Source organism: Xenopus tropicalis, chromosome 9, assembly GCF_000004195.4.
Source record: "Xenopus tropicalis strain Nigerian chromosome 9, UCB_Xtro_10.0, whole genome shotgun sequence".
In the NCBI taxonomy this organism is placed as follows: domain Eukaryota; kingdom Metazoa; phylum Chordata; class Amphibia; order Anura; family Pipidae; genus Xenopus; species Xenopus tropicalis.
In genome coordinates this window covers 89,524,106-89,543,190 of record NC_030685.2, presented here as the reverse complement: position 1 = coordinate 89,543,190, position 19,085 = coordinate 89,524,106, and the positions used below count along the sequence as shown (strand labels likewise).

Below are 19,085 nucleotides of genomic sequence, written 5' to 3'. Positions count from 1 at the left end.
TTCCCATAACTTGAAGTCCCCGCTCGGATCTCCCGTTCACACCTATAGGCGCCGCACTGCGAATGGGAGGCTGTGGGGGAAGGAAGCAAAATAGGCAAATTGAATGGCCATTTACATACATCAGGAGGCAAATTTTGTTCCTGCACTATGGATAATACCCCAACCATGGTAACGGTGACTGCCCCTAGCCTACCTGCCTTTCTATTGGGCAGGCAGCTTCCCTGTAGGGAAAATGCACCCCCAACTCAATGGCCAGACACTCTCTCATGGGCAAAGCATTAGCAGACATTGGGTTGCATACCATCAGCCACTTGCCACCCACACATGGGCAAATGCCCGGGGTACCTCACCTGTCACATAAAGCCCCATGAAGGAAAGGATTCAGAAGGGGAGATTCCGCTGGCAAGCTCCGATGGCGAATGAGAAAAGAGGGGATAAGAGAAGCGTAGCCCAGAATAAAAAGTTCAGTAGGGTCCAAGGCCGCCTGGGGGGCACAATCTGGGTTCCTGGGAAGAGGTCCCTCCCTGAATGTACTGCTTCCTGCAAAGCATCCTGGGAGAGAGAAGGGCTGTCAGTGTAAATATGGACACACATGCAACACTTAATGGGGGCAGATATTCCCGAGCAGTGCCAAGGCTACGCCCTTACAGCAGCATTGGGGGGGGGGGGGGGTCCATACCTTCTCCTGGTACAGCTTGTGCAGCCAATCAGCTGCCTTTTGGCTCATCCTCGGGAATCTCCTCCAAGGGGAAGCGCCTGGAAAGCAAAGATGGAACCTGATTAGGAAAGAGAACAACATGGCTCCTACAGCTGTATCCTGCCCCTCCAGCAGGGGGCACTTTTAAAAACCCTCCACCACCGCCACCAACCCATGAGATCTTACCTTACACACATATCAGCCTCATACTTCTTCCCATACAGAATTCCCAGCAGGGACGGATTCTTATTCCCAACGGAAATTTAACGTTACGTCGTACACCGCCGAGACTGCAAGGGAATACAGTAACATGAATGGGGAGAGGGGGGACCCCAAAACTCTTTGTACCTCATGTGGGGCAGCCCTTCAGCCACTGTTTGAACTCAATCTTCTATTTATTACCCTGAGCTCTCTAATGGGGGGCAATCACCCCAGCCGTGTAATATAAAGTGACCCTAATCTCTTATTGATTAAACTGTTCCTCCTGTGCTCCCCCCATGCACAGCCAAGCTCCCTCCCTGCCCGACTTGGGTTTCCTTGGGAGCAGCACTTGTGATGGGAAAAGCACTGAACAGAGATAGCAGTTTCAGTTACTGCTCAGGACACCAGGGGGCGCAAGAGGCAAGTAGTGAAGTCTGAAGGACACTGGGGGGGCAGAGAAGGGCAAGCAGAAGGGACAATGAGACGTTACAAGTTCATGTTATGTTGCATGGAATGCACTGTGGGGGGGAGTGGGGGCACTTACCTGTTCCCCTCAGACACTGGACTGCAGTAGTGAAGCCTCTGGTAGCGAGGCAAGAGATGATGTTTGAGGCGGGCGAGGCCTTTCTTATCCGCCACCTCCATGCTGATTTTTGTGCTTGGTCTCTGTGAATCGGGTGCCCTCGCAGTACAGCAGGAACTGAGCGCAGGGATACAAAGAGCGCAATAAATATGGGTGGGGGGGGGGCAAGAGAAGGAACAAGTGGGACTGCAGGGAGTGTCTGTAACAGATTGTAGCTCTTTTGGGCAGGGCCCTCTTCACCCCTTGTATCGGTTATTGATTTGCTTTATATGTTACTCTGTATGTCAATGTATGTAACCCACTTATTGTACAGCGCTGCGGAATATGTTGGTGCTTTATAAATAAATGTTAATGTAATGTAACAGTTTCTATTATTCTCCTGAGAGATTGGGCAATAAGGGAAGAGACAGCAGAGAGGGGACTGGGCAGTAAGGGAAGAGACAGAAGAGACAGCAGAGAGGAGGCCTGGGCAGTAAGGGAAGAGACAGCAGAGAGGGGCTGGGCAGTAAGGGAAGAGACAGCAGAGAGGGGATTGGGCACCAAACTGGCTTCCCACCACAGAAATGGGTCAGTGAGTGAACACAGATCTAACATGGCTGCATCCCCTATACTGCCCGCGTCATCACCCACCTGTACTTCTTGGGTAGTCCCTGAGGTTCGGAGCCCCTGGATCACCATGTCCTGTCCTCTTCCCACTTCCGCTTGCAGAATAACGATTTCCAGGAAGTACCAGGTCCAGCCAATCAGCGCACCATCAGCAGCTCCTTCTTTGCCAGTACCTTGGAGCTCTGCAGAGGGCAAATAGCGTTAGGCAAGATGGCGGCGAGTAGGGGGGCTGCAAGCTCTAGTTGCACACAACTCACCCCAGGACGCCGTAGCGCTCGCACATAGTCCAGCCGCACAGGAAGTCGATTTTCGTAGTTGTGATTGAGGATGATGATCACGTGCTCCTTCCCAAAGTGGTCGATGGTTCCTGGTCAGTGAAGAGGGTGCACTGGGTGCCGGACCACCACTCCAACAGCATCACCAGCTCTGCGGGCACAAGGGGGACATTATATTTCCAATACTCACTGGAATAGACTATTGATATCTAGGTAACGGGGGTGAGGGAGAGACCCCCCCCCCATCACAGGGGACATGGCACGGCCCAGTCATGTGTTTACATACCAGAATAACAATGGCCGCCCCCACGGACAGACTTTAGCCACGCCCTTTAGAATAAGGCAGGCCTGACATTGGGTGCAGACATTTATATAACTAAGGGTTAAAGTCATGCTGCTCTTGGACTGTACCATTCCTGTGACCTCCCGGGGAAGGGGGCAGGACCGGAGCCTAATGGCATATCATTTATTATACGAGACAGCGGATCTCTCGGATCCTCCCCACACACAGTAACCTGATCCTTTCCCTCTCAATAATTCAGAGCATTGTTGGAAAGCAGTGGAGTTGCACTGAATAATGCAGGTTTATTAATTAACTATTCATTGCCTGACAGGGGCTCCGTGTAACGGCACGGGGGCTCAGCTCAAGGGAAATTAGTAACTGCCTTCCTTACTAGCCAATAGCTGCACAGCTGATCAGAGTGCTAGATTTCTGGGGTGAGCAGCCTATTGGCTACCCATTACAGGGCCATCCTGAGACTTGCCCTTTGCATCACACATATAAGCACTGGCACTGTGCCAGGATCTGTAGTGCAGAATGTGCTGGGCTACAAGATGGGGACTGCTTTATGGTACCAGGGCATATGGGGGGCTTGGGGGGCTACCCAGGCTGATGGCGCTCGGGTTTGGAAAGCTCTGAAATTAACAGACTCACGCCCACAAATTAAGATGACAATGAGGCAAATCATAAAGATCCAACTGTGTGGTCTAATTGATTGCTGAAATTTGGTACCAACACAATGTTGCTCGGGGGCGGGACAATACTTAGGCCTTATAAAAGAAGTGGGACATAATGCTGCTCGCGGCGGGACAATACACAGGCCTTGCATACGTTTTTTGAATACAGTGCTGCTCAGGGGCACAGTGATCCTCAGATCTTAACACGAGGGTGCAGGACTTAAAGAGAAGCAATTATGTCCACTTATATCAATTAAGGCCTGAGTATTGGGTATCACAATTTCATGTAAGTAAGGCCTAAGTATTGTCCCGCCCCTGAGCGCAAATTGCATCAAAAGCTTATGTTAGGCCTCAGTATTTTCCTGCCCCTGAGCAGCATTATGTCCACATTTCATGTAAGTAAGGCCTAAGTATTGTCCGGACCAGAAAATGTTATCATATGTTTTATAAAGGCCTGAGTATTTCCCTGCCCCAAGCAACATTTTATTCATATCTTCCATCCCTCAGTGGATACAAATATTGCTCAGGGGGTGGGAACAATACTTAGGCCTAACTTACATGAATGTTGGACATAATGCTGCTCAGGGCGGGACAATACTGAGGCCTAACATAAGCTTTTGATGCAATGCTGCTCAGGGGCAGGACAATACTGAGGGCCTAACATAAGCTTTTGATGCAATGCTGCTAGGGGCGGGACAACACTGAGGCCTAACATAAGCTTTTGATGCAATGCTGCTCAGGGGCAGGACAATACTCAGGCTTTATTTGATATAAGTGGACATAATGCTGCTCAGGGGTGGGACAATAACTCAGGCTTTATTTGATATAAGTGGACATAATGCTGCCAGGGGTGGGACAATACTGAGGCCTAACAATAGCTTTTGATGCAATGCTGCTCAGGGGTGGGACAATACTCAGGCTTTATTTGATATAAGTGGACATAATGCTGCTCAGGGGCGGGAAGAATACGGAGGCCTAAAATAAGCTTTTGATGCATTGCTGCTCAGGGGCGGGACAATACTCATGCCTAAAATAAGCTTTTGATGCATTGCTGCAGGGACGGGATGATACTCAGATCCTATATGAGGGTGCAGTGATAGTGTATAAGGAACTGCTATGGCTGCTCCCACCACGGGTACAAATAAAATATAGAAAAGTTCTGTGCACATGATACTCCGCAGGGGCGGGGCAAGTAATTAGTATTCAGAATAGCAGGTGCAGATCAGTCCTCAACGGCAGAATACTCACGGCTCCATAGCAGGTAGGACATACGGCAGTTCACCCTGCGGTACAGCGGCTTTGTTGATGCCCATAGAGGCAGGGTGCAGACTGGGCAGGAAGTTGGATTAATCAGGCCGCTCACAACAAACACAAAGCCAATGAGGAGGTGCACCACAAACTGAGTCTTCAGGAACCCCCAGAACCCCATCCTGCTGATCAGAAGCGCTTGCAACGGACCCTCACTTAGTGCCACCGTCCTGAAACAGAACCACCAACAGCCAATCACATGCATGGCACAGTCCGCTAGCAGTCCGCCGGGGGGAGGGGACACAGTCCCACAGTCGCCGGGGGAGGGGACACAGTCCACAGTCCGCCGGGGGGAGGGGACACAGTCCCACAGTCCCGGGGGAGGGGCATCAGTCCCACAGTCGCCGGGGGGCAGGGGACACAGTCCACAGTCGCCGGGGGAGGGACACAGTCCCACAGTCGCGGGGGAGGGGACACAGTCCCACAGTAATGGGACACACAGGACATTTCTGGATTTCATCAAGCAAAATATAAAGAATTGCAAAACACATACAGGAAGTGGAAGTAAGGGAAACCGTGCTAACGAGGAGGAGGGGGAAGCTCCCGCTGGGAAGGGGCAGGAAAGGAAGGGGGGGAAGGGATAGGATAGGAAGGGCAGGAAAGGAAGGGGTGGGAAGGGATAGGATAGGAAGGGGGCAGGAAAGGAAGGGGGGGGAAGGGATAGGAATAGGAAGGGGCAGGAAAGGAAGGGGTGGAAGGGATAGGATAGGAAGGGGCAGGAAAGGAAGGACGTATGAAAGAGAACTTGCAAGTAAGTAACAGGAAGAAGGAAGTGAGGGAAGCATTTGGGGGAGGGGCATTCTGCCAGACCCCAACCATGGCACTCACATACCAGATACACATACAATGACATACAATCCTGCTCTGTAGCAAACACAAACAGCTGCACAGCCGTCCAAAGCTACTACCTACCTGCCTGAGTACCAGTGCCCCAGTCCTGCCCCCCAGTACCCAGCACTCACCAGTACACAGTAGTAGTAGAAGGGTGCCAGTGCCACAGTCCTGCCCCCCAGTACAGATAGTAGAGGAGTGCCAGTGCCCCAGTCCTGCCCCCAGTACAGATACGTAGAAGGAGTGCCAGTGCCCAGTCCTGCCCAGCCGCCAAGTACAGATAGTAGAGAGTGGGCCAGTGCCCAGTCCTGCCCCCAGTACTCACCAAGTACAGATCGTAAGAGAGGTGCCAGTGCCCTCCTGCCCCCAGTATCACCAGTAACAGATAGTAGAGAGTGCCAGGGCAAAGAGAGTGGCACACACGCCAGAGAAGAGACAGATGGAAGACTGATTAGTCAACATGCTGGGAGAGAACTGGGAGGTCTCCTCTCACCAACACAACACAGGAGCTTGCTGGCAGCGGGGGGTGAGATGGGTTGGGGCAGCATGGGTGGACGTAGGCAGAAGGCATGGCCCTGAGCCAAGGATGGAGGGCCCCTTCCTAGGCCGCGCCCGAGTCCACCATGTTCGCTGGTCTTGCCGCCGCTGGAGGGGGTATATTTCCGTTCCTACCCTGGTATTGTGGCTGTTCTTCTGCGCGGGGGGTCAGCTTCTGGTCGCGCTCTGGGGGCTCCCACACACTCACACACACAGCAGGTGAGGCCACTGCTAATCCGCACAAAATCCATAGGGATTAGGATTGAGCCGAGGGAGGAAACTGCGCTGTCAGCACAAAGCGCGTGAGGAGGGGCAGTTGCTCAGGTACAACATCCCCGCCCCCCTAGCAACTGCCGTTGGCCAATGGTTAGCAGTGGATCCCTAACCACACCAAGGAAGGGGCCACTCACCCCCCCCCCCCGCAGAGTTACAGGGGCAGAGTCCAGAGACATACCATAAAACTATGGCACATAGGGGGCCTGTTCCTGCTGAATTGTGCTTGGTACGGGGAATCCCTATGTGCCATAGTTTTTGGTATCTCTCTGTACAGGCTATGAGCAAACTTAGGGGCTGTTCCTGCTGAATTGTGCTTAGTAACGGGGGAATCCCTATGTGCATAGTTTTATGGAATCTCTCTGTAAGGCTATGAGCAAACTTAGGGGCTGTTCCTGCTGAATTGTGCTTAGTCAGGGGAATCCCTATGTGCCATAGTTTTATGGAATCTCTCTGTACAGGCTATGAGCAACTTAGGGGGCTGTTCCTGCTGAATTGTGCTTAGTACAGGGGAATCCCTTGTGCCATAGTTTTTATGGTATCTCTCTGTACAGGCTATGAGCAAACTTAGGGGGCTGTTCCTGCTGAATTGTGCTTAGTACAGGGGAATCCCTATGTGCATAGTTTTTATGGTATCTCTCTGTACAGGCTATGAGCAAACTTAGGGGGCTGTTCCTGCTGAATTGTGCTTAGTACAGGGGAATCCCTAAGTTTGCTCATAGCCTGTACAGAGAGATACCATAAAACTATGGCACATAGGGATTCCCCTGTACAAGCACAATTCAGCAGGAACAGCCCCTAAGTTTGCTCATAGCCTGTACAGAGGGATACCATAAAACTATGGCACATAGGGATTCCCTGTACTAAGCACAATTCCAGCAGGAACAGCCCCTAAAGTTTGCTCATAGCCTGTACAGAGATACCATAAAACTATGGCACATAGGGATTCCCTGTACTAAGCACAATTGAGCAGGAACAGCCCCAGGTTTGCTCATAGCCTGTACAGAGAGATACCATAAAACTATGGCACATAAGGGATTCCCCTGTACTAAGCACAATTCAGCAGGAACAGCCCATAAGTTTGCTCATAGTCCTGTACAGAGAGATACCATAAAACTATGGCACATAGGGATTCCCTGTACTAAGCACAATTCAGCAGGAACAGCCCCCTAAGTTTTGCCCATAGCCTGTACAGAGAGATACTATAAAACTATGGCACATAGGGATTCCCCTGTACTAAGCACAATTAGCAGGAACAGCCCCAGTTTATGATGAAGGAGAGAATGTGACACAAGGAGGAAGAGGCCGGGTGAGTGAGTTGCTGGCAGATAAAGGCGGCAGGGAGTAGAAGAGACAGAGGAATATTAGCCGCTCTCAGATACTAATACACAGGTATTTAGCTAATCAGCTTACAGGCCAAAGACTCCCAGCTCCCCTCCCCCTGGGTGGGACACAGTAGGTACCTGTATTGTGTATCAGACACTTCTCCCGGCCCAGATGAGAGCCCCCCCCGTATTATTATTCCAGCCGGCAGGTTACTATATACGGGTATCAGACAGGAGCCCCCCCCGTATTATATTCCCAGCCGGCAGGTTACTATATACAGGTATCAGACAGGAGCCCCCCCCCGTATTATATTCCCAGCCGGCAGGTTACTATATACGGTATCGAGGCACTTCTGGCACCTCCTGCCTGCCGGCTTACACTGGCACCCCGGCCTGCCACTACACTGACCCCCTGCCTGCCCACTACACTGGCACCACCCGCCTGCCGCACTACAACTGGCACACTACACCTGCACCCGCCTGCCCACTAACACTGGCACCCGCCTGCCACTACACTGCACCGCTGCCCCACTAACCTGGCACCGCCGCCTGCCCACTACACTGGCACCTATCCCTGCAAAAACAGTATCTACCTGTGGAAGTGGTGACGTTGCACACTCGTCCTTACACGCCCAGCACAACCAGCCCTCTCACTCACTGAGACCCCCAGAGCCCACCAGCTGCCCTGTTCCGCCCCCCGTTGTACAGCAGCAACCAACCCCCAGGTACAGCTCCTAGCAGGCCCAGCACCCATTCCCTGCGACAGTACAGGCCAGCACCCTTCCGACATACAGGCCCAGCACCCATTCCCCGACATACAGCCCAGCACCCATTCCCCGACATACAGGCCCAGCACCCATTGGCCAAAATAGAGCCCCCCACTGAACCAACACCCATTCTCCCGTGCACGACCACCTCTCCCCATTCTCCCCTGTGACCCACCTCTCCCCATTTTTCTCCCTGTGCACCAACCTCTTTCCGCATACCCCAGTCTCCTCTGTGCACCCACCTCTCCCCATACCCTATTAGTACCACCTCCCCCCATACCCTATTATTACCCACCTCCCCCCATACCCTATTATTACCCACCTCTCCCGCCATACCCTATTATTACCCGCACACTCTCCCCATACCCTATTATTACCCACCTCCCCCCATACCCTATTAGTACCCCCCTCTCCCCCATACCTAATTATTACCCACCTCCCCCATACCCTATTATTACCCACCTCCCCCCATACCCTATTATTACCCACCTCCCCCATAACCCTATTATTACCCACCTCCCCCCATACCCTATTATTACCCACCTCCCCCCCATACCTATTATTAACCCACCCCCCCCATACCCTATTATTACCCACCTCCCCCCATACCCTATTATTACCACCTCTCCACCCCATACCCTATTTTACCCACCTCCCCCCCATACCCTATTATTACCCACCTCCCCATACCTATTATTACCCCCACCTCCCCCCCATACCCTATTATTACATACCACCTCCCCCCATACCTATTATTACCCACCTCCCCATACCTATTATTACACCTCCCCTACCCTATTTACCCCACCTCCCCCCCATACCCTATTATTAGCCCCATACCCTATTATTACCCACCTCCCCCCATACACCACACTTTATCCCACACACACACATTTTCATTCTCAGGGTAAAATTCCCAGATAAAGGTTGCCATGGAGGCGAGTTGACCCAGACACAGTACGGACAGGGGGCAAGGATAGCCTGAGAGACATCCCCCCGCAAGCGCACAGCGCTCCCTCACCCACAGCTCCAGTCCCATGCCTCTCACCTGCAGATCAAGGGCCCAAATGAAATTGGCAAAGGATGAGCTGAAGTCCCACCCCCCAGTTGCCGGGATTGACCCGGAAGTTCCGCCTTCCCCAACCCTAAAAAGCAGCACGTTGCACTCCCACCAAATAGCAAAACATCCTCCACTCTAAGGGCCCCGCCCACCTCGCAAACACGCCCAAACCCAAGCAGCAGCTTAAGCCACTCCCTATTGTGCCTGTCATAACTATCAGTGACCCTGCCTGCTCCAGCTGACGTGAGGCAAGTGTGAGGGGAAGGCGGGATTGGCTGACTGTCCGTACGCACCTAAGAGAGGCCCTTAGCAACCAGACGTTTTTCCAGTGACGCGTCACACTGGGTAAGAGGAAGGGCATGTGACCTGCAGTAACTTCCGTATCGCCTTCTTTTCGTCCGAGGCAAGGTCACGGCCGGGGGGCTGCTGTATAGCGCCCCTTATACAGTGTGTGTGGGGGGCTCAGTACGGGCCCCTGAGTCAGTGTGTGTGGGGGGGGGGGCTCAGTACGGGCCCCTGAGTCAGTGTGTGTGGGGGGGGGCTCAGTACGGCCCCTGAGTCAGTTGTGTGGGGGGGGCTCAGTACGGGCCCCTGAGTCAGTGTGTGGGGGGGGGCTCAGTACGGGCCCCTGAGTCAGTGGTGTGGGGGGGCTCAGTACGGGCCCCTGAGTCAGTGTGTGGGGGGGGGGGCTCAGTACGGGCCCCTGAGTCAGTGTGTGGGGGGGCTCAGTACGGGCCCCTGAGTCAGTGTGTGGGGGGGGTCAGTACGGGCCCCTGAGTCAGTGTGTGGGGGGGCTCAGTACGGGCCCCTGAGTCAGTGTGTGGGGGGGGGCTCAGTACGGGCCCCTGAGTCAGTGTGTGGGGGGGCTCAGTACGGGCCCCTGAGTCAGTGTGTGGGGGGGGGGGCTCAGTACGGGCCCCTGAGTCAGTGTGGGGGGGGGGCTCAGTACGGGCCCCTGAGTCAGTGTGTGGGGGGGGGCTCAGTACGGGCCCCTGAGTCAGTGTGTGTGTGGGGGGGGGGGGCTCAGTACGGGCCCCTGAGTCAGGTGTGTGGGGGGGGCTCAGTACGGGCCCCTGAGTCAGTGTGTGGGGGGGGGGCTCAGTACGGGCCCCTGAGTCAGTGTGTGGGGGGGGGGGCTCAGTACGGGCCCCTGAGTCAGTGTGTGTGGGGGGGGGCTCAGTACGGGCCCCTGAGTCAGTGTGTGTGGGGGGGGCTCAGTAACGGGCCCTGAGTCAGTGTGTGTGGGGGGGGCTCAGTACGGGCCCCTGAGTTAGTGTGTGGGGGGGCTCAGTACGGGCCCCTGAGTCCAGTGGGTGTGGGGGGGGCTCAGTACGGGCCCCTGAGTCAGTGTGTGGGGGGGCTCAGTACGGGCCCCTGAGTCAGTGTGTGGGGGGGGGGGCTCAGTACGGCCCTGAGTCAGTGTGTGGGGGGGGCTCAGTACGGGCCCCTGAGTCAGTGTGTGTGGGGGGGGGGGCTCAGTACGGGCCCCTGAGTCAGTGTGTGGGGGGGGCTCAGTACGGGCCCCTGAGTCAGTGTGTGGGGGGGCTCAGTACGGGCCCCTGAGTCAGTGTGTGGGGGGGGGGCTCAGTACGGGCCCTGAGTCAGTGGTGTGGGGGGGGCTCAGTACGGGCCCCTGAGTCAGTGTTGTGGGGGGGGGCTCAGTACGGGCCCCTGAGTCAGTGTGTGGGGGGGGGGCTCAGTACGGGCCCTGAGTCAGTGTGTGTGGGGGGCTCAGTACGGGCCGCTGAGTTAGTGTGTGGGGGGGGGCTCAGTACGGGCCCCTGAGTCAGTGTGTGGGGGGGGGGCTTAGTACGGGCCCCTGAGTCAGTGTGGTGTGGGGGGGGGGCTCAGTACGGGCCCTGAGTCAGTGTGTGGGGGGGGGCTCAGTACGGGCCCCTGAGTCAGTGTGTGGGGGGGGGCTCAGTACGGGCCCCTGAGTCAGTGTGTGGGGGGTCAGTACGGGCCCCTGAGTCAGTGTGTGGGGGGGGCTCAGTACGGGCCCCTGAGTCAGTGTGTGGGGGGGCTCAGTAACGGGCCCCTGAGTCAGTGTGTGGGGGGGGGGCTCAGTACGGGCCCCTGAGTCAGTGTGTGTGGGGGGGGGGGCTCAGTATGGGCCCCTGAGTCAGTGTGTGGGGGGGGGGGGGGGGCTCAGTACGGGCCCCTGAGTCAGTGTGTGGGGGGGGCTCAGTACGGGCCCCTGAGTCAGTGTGTGTGGGGGGGGGGCTCAGTACGGGCCCCTGAGTCAGTGTGTGTGGGGGGGGGGGCTCAGTACGGGCCCCTGAGTCAGTGTGTGTGGGGGGGGGGCTTCAGTACGGGCCCCTGAGTCAGTGTGTGTGGGGGGGGGGGGCTCAGTACGGCGCCCTGAGTCAGTGTGTGGGGGGGGGGCTCAGTACGGCCCCTGAGTCAGTGTGTGTGGGGGGGGGGCTCAGTACGGGCCCCTGAGTCAGTGTGTGTGGGGGGGGGCTCAGTACGGGCCCCTGAGGTCAGTGTGTGTGGGGGGGGGGGGGGCTTCAGTACGGGCCCCTGAGTCAGTGTGTGGGGGGGGGGGTCAGTACGGGCCCTGAGTCAGTGTGTGGGGGGGGTCGTACGGGCCCCTGAGTCAGTGTGTGTGGGGGGGGGGCTCAGTACGGCCCAGAGTCAGTGTGTGTGGGGGGGGTGGGGCTCAGTACGGGCCCCTGAGTCAGTGTGTGGGGGGGGTGGGCTCAGTACGGGCCCCTGAGTCAGTGTGTGTGGGGGGGGCTCAGTACGGGCCCCTGAGTCAGTGTGTGTGGGGGGGGCTCAGTACGGGCCCCTGAGTCAGTGTGTGTGTGGGGGGGGCTAGTACGGCCCCTGAGTTAGTGTGTGTGGGGGGGGGGGGGCTCAGTATGGGCCCCTGAGTTAGTGTGTGTGGGGGGGGGCTCAGTACGGGCCCCTGAGTCAGTGTGTGTGGGGGGGGGGTCAGTATGGGCCCCTGAGTTAGTGTGTGTGGGGGGGGGGCTCAGTACGGGCCCCTGAGTCAGTGTGTGGGGGGGGGCTCAGTATGGGCCCCTGAGTTAGTGTGTGTGGGGGGGGGGCTCAGTACGGGGGCCCCTGGTCAGTGTGTGTGGGGGGGGGGGCTTCAGTACGGGCCCCTTGAGTCAGTGTGTGGGGGGGGGGCTCAGTACGGGCCCCTGAGTCAGTGTGTGTGGGGGGGGGCTCAGTACGGGCCCCTGAGTCAGTGTGTGTGGGGGGGGGCTCAGTACGGGCCCCTGAGTCAGTGTGTGTGGGGGGGGGGCTCAGTACGGGCCCTGAGTCAGTGTGTGGGGGGGGGGGCTCAGTACGGGCCCCTGAGTCAGTGTGTGTGGGGGGGGGGCTCAGTACGGGCCCCTGAGTCAGTGTGTGTGGGGGGGGCTCAGTACGGGCCCCTGAGTCAGTGTGTGTGTGGGGGGGCCCAGTACGGGCCCCGCTGAGTCAGTGTGTGTGTGGGGGGGGCTCAGTACGGGCCCCCCTGAGTTAGTGTGTGTGGGGGGGGGGCTCAGTATGGGCCCCTGATTAGTCGTGTGTGGGGGGGGGTCTCAGTACGGGCCCCTGAGTCAGTGTGTGTGGGGGGGGGGGCTCAGTATGGGCCCCTGAGTTAGTGTGTGTGGGGGGGGGGGCTCAGTACGGGCCCCCTGAGTCAGTGTGTGGGGGAGGGGCTCAGTACGGGCCCCTGAGTCAGTGGTGGTGGGGGGGGGCTCAGTACGGGCCCCTGAGTCAGTGTGTGTGGGGGGGGCTCAGTACGGGCCCCTGAGTCAGTGTGTGTGGGGGGGGGCTCAGTACGGGCCCCTGAGTCAGTGTGTGTGGGGGGGGGCTCAGTACGGGCCCCTGAGTCAGTGTGTGTGTGGGGGGGCTCAGTACGGGCCTGAGTCAGTGTGTGTGGGGGCTCAGTACGGGCCCCTGAGTCAGTGTGTGTGGGGGGGGGCTCAGTACGCCCTGAGTCAGTGTGTGGGGGGGCTCAGTACGGGCCCCTGAGTTAGTGTGTGGGGGGGGGCTCAGTACGGGCCCCTGAGTCAGTGTGTGGGGGGGGGCTCAGTCGGGCCCCTGAGTCAGTGTGTGTGGGGGGGGCTCAGTACGGGCCCTGAGTCAGTGTGTGTGTGGGGGGGGCTCAGTAGGGCCCCTGAGTCAGTGTGTGTGGGGGGGGGCTCAGTACGGGCCCCTGAGTCAGTGTGTGGGGGGGGGTCAGTACGGGCCCCTGAGTCAGTGTGTGTGGGGGGGCTCAGTACGGGCCCCTGAGTCAGTGTGTGTGGGGGGGGCTCAGTACGGGCCCCTGAGTCATTGTGTGGGGGAGGGGCTCAGTACGGGCCCCTGAGTCAGTGTGTGGGGGGGGGGGGCTCAGTACGGGCCCCTGAGTCAGTGTGTGTGGGGGGGGCTCAGTACGGGCCCCTGAGTCAGTGTGTGTGGGGGGGGCTCAGTACGGGCCCCTGAGTCAGTGTGTGTGGGGGGGGGCTCAGTACGGGCCCCTGAGTCAGTGTGTGTGGGGGGGGCTCAGTACGGGCCCCTGAGTCAGTGTGTGTGGGGGGCTCAGTACGGGCCCTGAAGTCAGTGTGTGTGGGGGGGGGGGCTCAGTACGGGCCCCTGAGTCAGTGTGGTGGGGGGGCTCAGTACGGGCCCCTGAGTTAGTGTGTGGGGGGGGGGCTCAGTACGGGCCCTGAGTCAGTGTGTGTGGGGGGGGCTCAGTACGGGCCCCTGAGTTAGTGTGTGTGGGGGGGGCTCAGTCGGGCCCCTGAGTCAGTGTGTGGGGGGGGGCTCAGTACGGGCCCCTGAGTCAGTGTGTGTGGGGGGCTCAGTACGGGCCCCTGAGTCAGTGTGGTGGGGGGGGGCTCAGTACGGGCCCCTGAGTCAGTGTGTGTGGGGGGGGCTCAGTACGGGCCCCTGAGTCAGTGTGTGGGGGGGGCTCAGTACGGGCCCCTGAGTCAGTGTTGGGGGGGCTCAGTACGGGCCCCTGAGTTAGTGTGTGTGGGGGGGGGCTCAGTACGGGCCCTGAAGTCAGTGTGTGGGGGGGGGCTCAGTACGGGCCCCTGAGTCAGTGTGTGGGGGGGGGGGCTCAGTACGGGCCCCTGAGTCAGTGTGTGGGGGGGCTCAGTACGGCCCTGAGTTAGTGTGTGTGGGGGGGCTCAGTACGGGCCCCCTGAGTCAGTGTGTGGGGGGGGCTCAGTACGGGCCCTGAGTCAGTGTGTGGGGGGGGGCTCAGTAACGGCCCCTGAGTCAGTGTGTGGGGGGGGGCTCAGTACGGGCCCCTGAGTCAGTGTGTGGGGGGGGGCTCAGTACGGGCCCCTGAGTTAGTGTGTGTGGGGGGGGCCTCAGTAACGGGCCCTGAGTCAGTGTGTGTGGGGGGGGCTCAGTAGGGCCCCTGAGTCAGTGTGTGGGGGGGGGCTCAGTACGGGCCCCTGAGTCAGTGTGTGGGGGGGGGGCTCAGTACGGCCTGAGTTAGTGTGTGTGGGGGGGGCTCAGTACGGGCCCCTGAGTCAGTGTGTGTGGGGGGGGGCTCAGTACGGGCCCTGAGTTAGTGTGTGTGGGGGGGGGGCTCAGTACGGGCCCCTGAGTTAGTGTGTTGTGGGGGGGGGGCTCAGTATGGGGCCCTGAGTCAGGTGTGTGTGGGGGGGGCTCAGTACGGGCCCCTGAGTCAGTGTGTGTGGGGGGGGGCTCAGTACGGGCCCCTGAGTTAGTGTTGGTGGGGGGGGGCTCAGTACAGGCCCCTGAGTTAGTGTGTGGGGGGGGGGGCTCAGTATGGGCCCCTGAGTCAGTGTGTGTGGGGGGGGGGGCTCAGTAGCGGGCCCTGAGTCATGTGTGTGGGGGGGGGCTCAGTACGGGCCCCTGAGTTAGTGTGTGGGGGGGGGGGGGGCTCAGTACGGGCCCTGAGTCAGTGTGGGGGGGGGGGGCTCAGTACGGGCCCCTGAGTTAGTGTGTGGGGGGGGGCTCAGTACGGGCCCCTGAGTCAGTGTGTGTGGGGGGGGGGCTCAGTACGGGCCCCTGAGTTAGTGTGTGGGGGGGGGGGCTCAGTACGGGCCCCTGAGTCAGTGTGTGGTGGGGGGGGCTCAGTACGGGCCCCTGAGTCAGTGTGTGGGGGGGGGGGCTCAGTATGGGCCCCTGAGTCAGTGTGTGTGGGGGGGGGCCTCAGTACGGGCCCTGAGTTAGTGTGTGGGGGGGGCTTCAGTACGGGCCCCTGAGTCAGTGTGTGGGGGGGGGGCTCAGTATGGGCCTGAGTTAGTGTGTGGGGGGGGGGGCTCAGTACGGGCCCCTGAGTCAGTGTGGGTGTGGGTGGGGGGCTCAGTACGGGCCCCTGAGTCAGTGTGTGGGGGGGGGCTCAGTACGGGCCCCTGAGTCAGTGTGTGTGGGGGGGGGGCTCAGTATGGGCCCCTGAGTTAGTGTGTGGGGGGCGGGGCTCAGTACGGGCCCCTGAGTCAGTGTGTGGGGGGGGGGGCTCAGTACGGGCCCCTGAGTCAGTGTGTGGGGGGGGCTCAGTACGGGCCCCTGAGTCAGTGTGTGTGGGGGGGGGGCTCAGTATGGGCCCCTGAGTTAGTGTGTGGGGGGGGGGGCTCAGTACGGGCCCTGAGTTAGTGTGTGTGGGGGGGGCTCAGTACGGGCCCCTGAGTTAGTGTGTGTGGGGGGGGGGGGGCTCAGTACGGGCCCCTGAGTCAGTGTGTGGGGGAGGGGCTCAGTACGGGCCGCTGAGTCAGTGTGTGGGGGGGGGGCTCAGTACGGGCCCCTGAGTTAGTGTGTGGGGGGGCTCAGTACGGGCCCCTGAGTCAGTGTGTGGGGGGGGGCTCAGTACGGGCCCCTGAGTCAGTGTGTTGGGGGGGGGGGCTCAGTACGGGCCCCTGAGTTAGTGTGTGGGGGGGGGCTCAGTATGGGCCCCTGAGTTAGTGTGTGGGGGGCTCAGTACGGGCCCCTGAGTCAGTGTGTGGGGGGCTCAGTACGGGCCCCTGAGTTAGTGTGTGGGGGGGGGCTCAGTAATGGGCCCCCTGCCCGTTGTGTGGTGGGGGGGGGGGCTTCAGTACGGGCCCCTGAGTCAGTGTGGGGGGGCTCAGTACGGGCCCCTGAGTCAGTGTGGTGGGGGGGGCTCAGTACGGGCCCCTGAGTCAGTGTGGTGGGGGGGGGCTCAGTACGGGCCCCTGAGTTAGGTGTGTGGGGGGGCTCAGTACGGGCCCCTTGCAAGTTAGTTGTGTGGTGGGGGGGGGGGCTTCAGTACGGGCCCTGAGTCAGTGTGGTGGGGGAGGGGCTCAGTACGGGCCCCTGAGTCAGTGTGTGGGGGGGGGGCTCAGTACGGGCCCCTGAGTTAGTGTGTGGGGGGGGCTCAGTCGGGTGTCGCCCTGAGTCAGTGTGTGGGGGGGGGCTCAGTACGGGCCCCTGAGTCAGTGTGTGGGGGGGGGGGGCTCAGTACGGGCCCCTGAGTTAGTGTGTGGGGGGGGGGCTCAGTATGGGCCCCTGAGTTAGTGTGTGGGGGGTTGTCAAGTACGGGCCCCTGAGTCAGTGTGTGGGGGGCTCAGTACGGGCCCTGAGTTAGTGTGTGGGGGGGGGCTCAGTATGGCCCCTGAGTTAGTGTGTGGGGGGTTGGGGCTCAGTACGGGCCCTTGAGTCAGTGTGGGGGGGGGGGCTCAGTACGGGCCCCTGAGTCAGTGTGTGGGGGGGGCTCAGTACGGGCCCTGAGTCAGTGTGTGGGGGGGGGGGCTCAGTACGGGCCCCTGAGTTAGTGTGTGGGGGGGGGGCTCAGTACGGGGCCCTGAGTCAGTGTGTGGGGGGGGGGCTTAGTACGGGCCCCGTGAGTCAGTGTGGGGGGGGGGGGCTCAGTACGGGCCCCCTAGTCAGTGTGTGGGGGGGGGGGCTCAGTACGGGCCCCCTAGTCAGTGTGTGTGGGGGGGGGCTCAGTACGGGCCCCTGAGTCAGTGTGTGTGGGGGGGGGGCTCAGTACGGGCCCTGAGTCAGTGTGTGTGGGGGGGGGCTCAGTACGGGCCCCGTGAGTCAGTGGTGTTTGTGGGGGGGGGCTCAGTACGGGCCCCTGAGTCAGTGTGTGTGGGGGGGCTCAGTACGGGCCCCTGAGTCAGTGTGTGTCGGGGGGGGCTCAGTACGGGCCCCTGAGTCAGTGTGTGTGGGGGGGGCTCAGTACGGGCCCCTGAGTCAGTGTGTGGGGGGGCTTCAGTACGGGGCCCCTGAGTCAGTGTGTGTGGGGGGGGGGCTCAGTACGGGCCCCTGAGTCAGTGTTGTGTGGGGGGGGGCTCAGTACGGGCCCCTGAGTTACGTGTGTGTTTGGGGGGGGGCTCAGTACGGGCCCCTGAGTCAGTGTGTGTGGGGGGGGGCTCAGTACGGGCCCCTGAGTCAGTGTGTGTGTGGGGGCTCAGTACGGGCCCTGAGTCAGTGTGTGTGGGGGGGGCTCAGTACGGGCCCCTGAGTTCAGTGTGTTGGGGGGGCTCAGTACGGGCCCCTGAGTTAGTGGGTGTGGGGGGGGGCTCAGTACGGGCCCCTGAGTCAGTGTGTGGGGGGGGGCTCAGTACGGGCCCCTGAGTCAGTGTGTCGGGGGGCTCAGTACGGGCCCCTGAGTCAGTGTGTGGGGGGGGCTCAGTACGGGCCCCTGAGTCAGTGTGTGTGGGGGGGGGCTCAGTACGGGCCCTGAGTCAGTGTGTGTGGGGGGGGGCTTCAGTACGGGCCCTGAGTCAGTGTGGTGGGGGGGGGGCTCCAGTAGGGCCCCTGAGTCAGTGTGTGGGGGGGGGCTCAGTACGGGCCCCTGAGTTAGTGTGTGTGGGGGGGGGGCTCAGTACGGGCCCCTGAGTCAGTGTGTGGGGGGGGGGCTCAGTACGGGCCCTGAGTCAGTGTGTGTGGGGGGGGGGCTCAGTACGGCCCCTGAAAGTTCAGTGTGTGTGGGGGGGGGGGGGCTCAGTACGGGCCCCTGAGTCAGTGTGTGTGGGGGGGGGCTCAGTACGGGCCCCTGAGTCAGTGTGTGGGGGGGGGCTCAGTACGGGCCCCTGAGTCAGTGTGTGGGGGGGCTCAGTTCGGGCCCTGAGTCAGTGTGTGGGGGGGGGCTCAGCTACGGGCCCCTGAGTCAGTGTGTGTGTGGGGGGGGGGGCCAGTACGGGCCCTGAGTTCAGTGTGTGGGGGGGGCTCAGTCGGCCGCCTGAGTCAGTGGTGTGGGGGGGGCTCAGTACGGGCCCTGAGTTCAGTGTTGTGGGGGGGGGCTCAGTAGCGGGCCCCTGAGTCAGTTGTGTGTGGGGGGGGCCTTTCAGTACGGGCCCTGAGTCAGTGTGTGTTGGGGGGGGCTCAGTAAACGGGCCGCTGAGTCAGTGTGTGTGGGGGGGCTCAGTACGGGCCTGAGTTAGGTGTGGTGGGGGCTCCGTAGCGGGCCCCTGAAGTCAGTGTGTGTGGGAGGGGGGCTGCAGTACGGGCCCCTGAGTCAGTGTGGTGGGGGGGCTCAGTACGGGCCCCTGGTCATGTTGTGGGGGGGGGCTCGTAACGGGCCCCTGAGTCAGTGTGTGGGGGGGGGGCCTCAGTACGGGGCCCCTGAGTCAGTGTGTGTGGGGGGGGGTGGGGCCTCCAGTACGGGACCTGAGTCAGTGTGTGGGGGGGGAGGCTCAGTACGGGCCCCTTGAGTCAGTGTGTGGGGGGGCTCAGTACGGGGCCCCCCCTGAGTCAGTGTGTGGGGGGGGGGCTCAGTAGGGCCCTGAGTCAAGTGTGTGGTG

At 60.3% G+C, this 19,085-nt stretch overlaps 1 pseudogene; it reads right to left on the bottom strand.

Annotated features, from left to right (window-relative positions):
• Positions 1-381: 381 nt before the first annotated feature.
• LOC116407837 lies at positions 382-4,768 on the bottom strand (annotated as a pseudogene).
• Between the last annotated feature and the right edge of the window lie 14,317 nt (positions 4,769-19,085).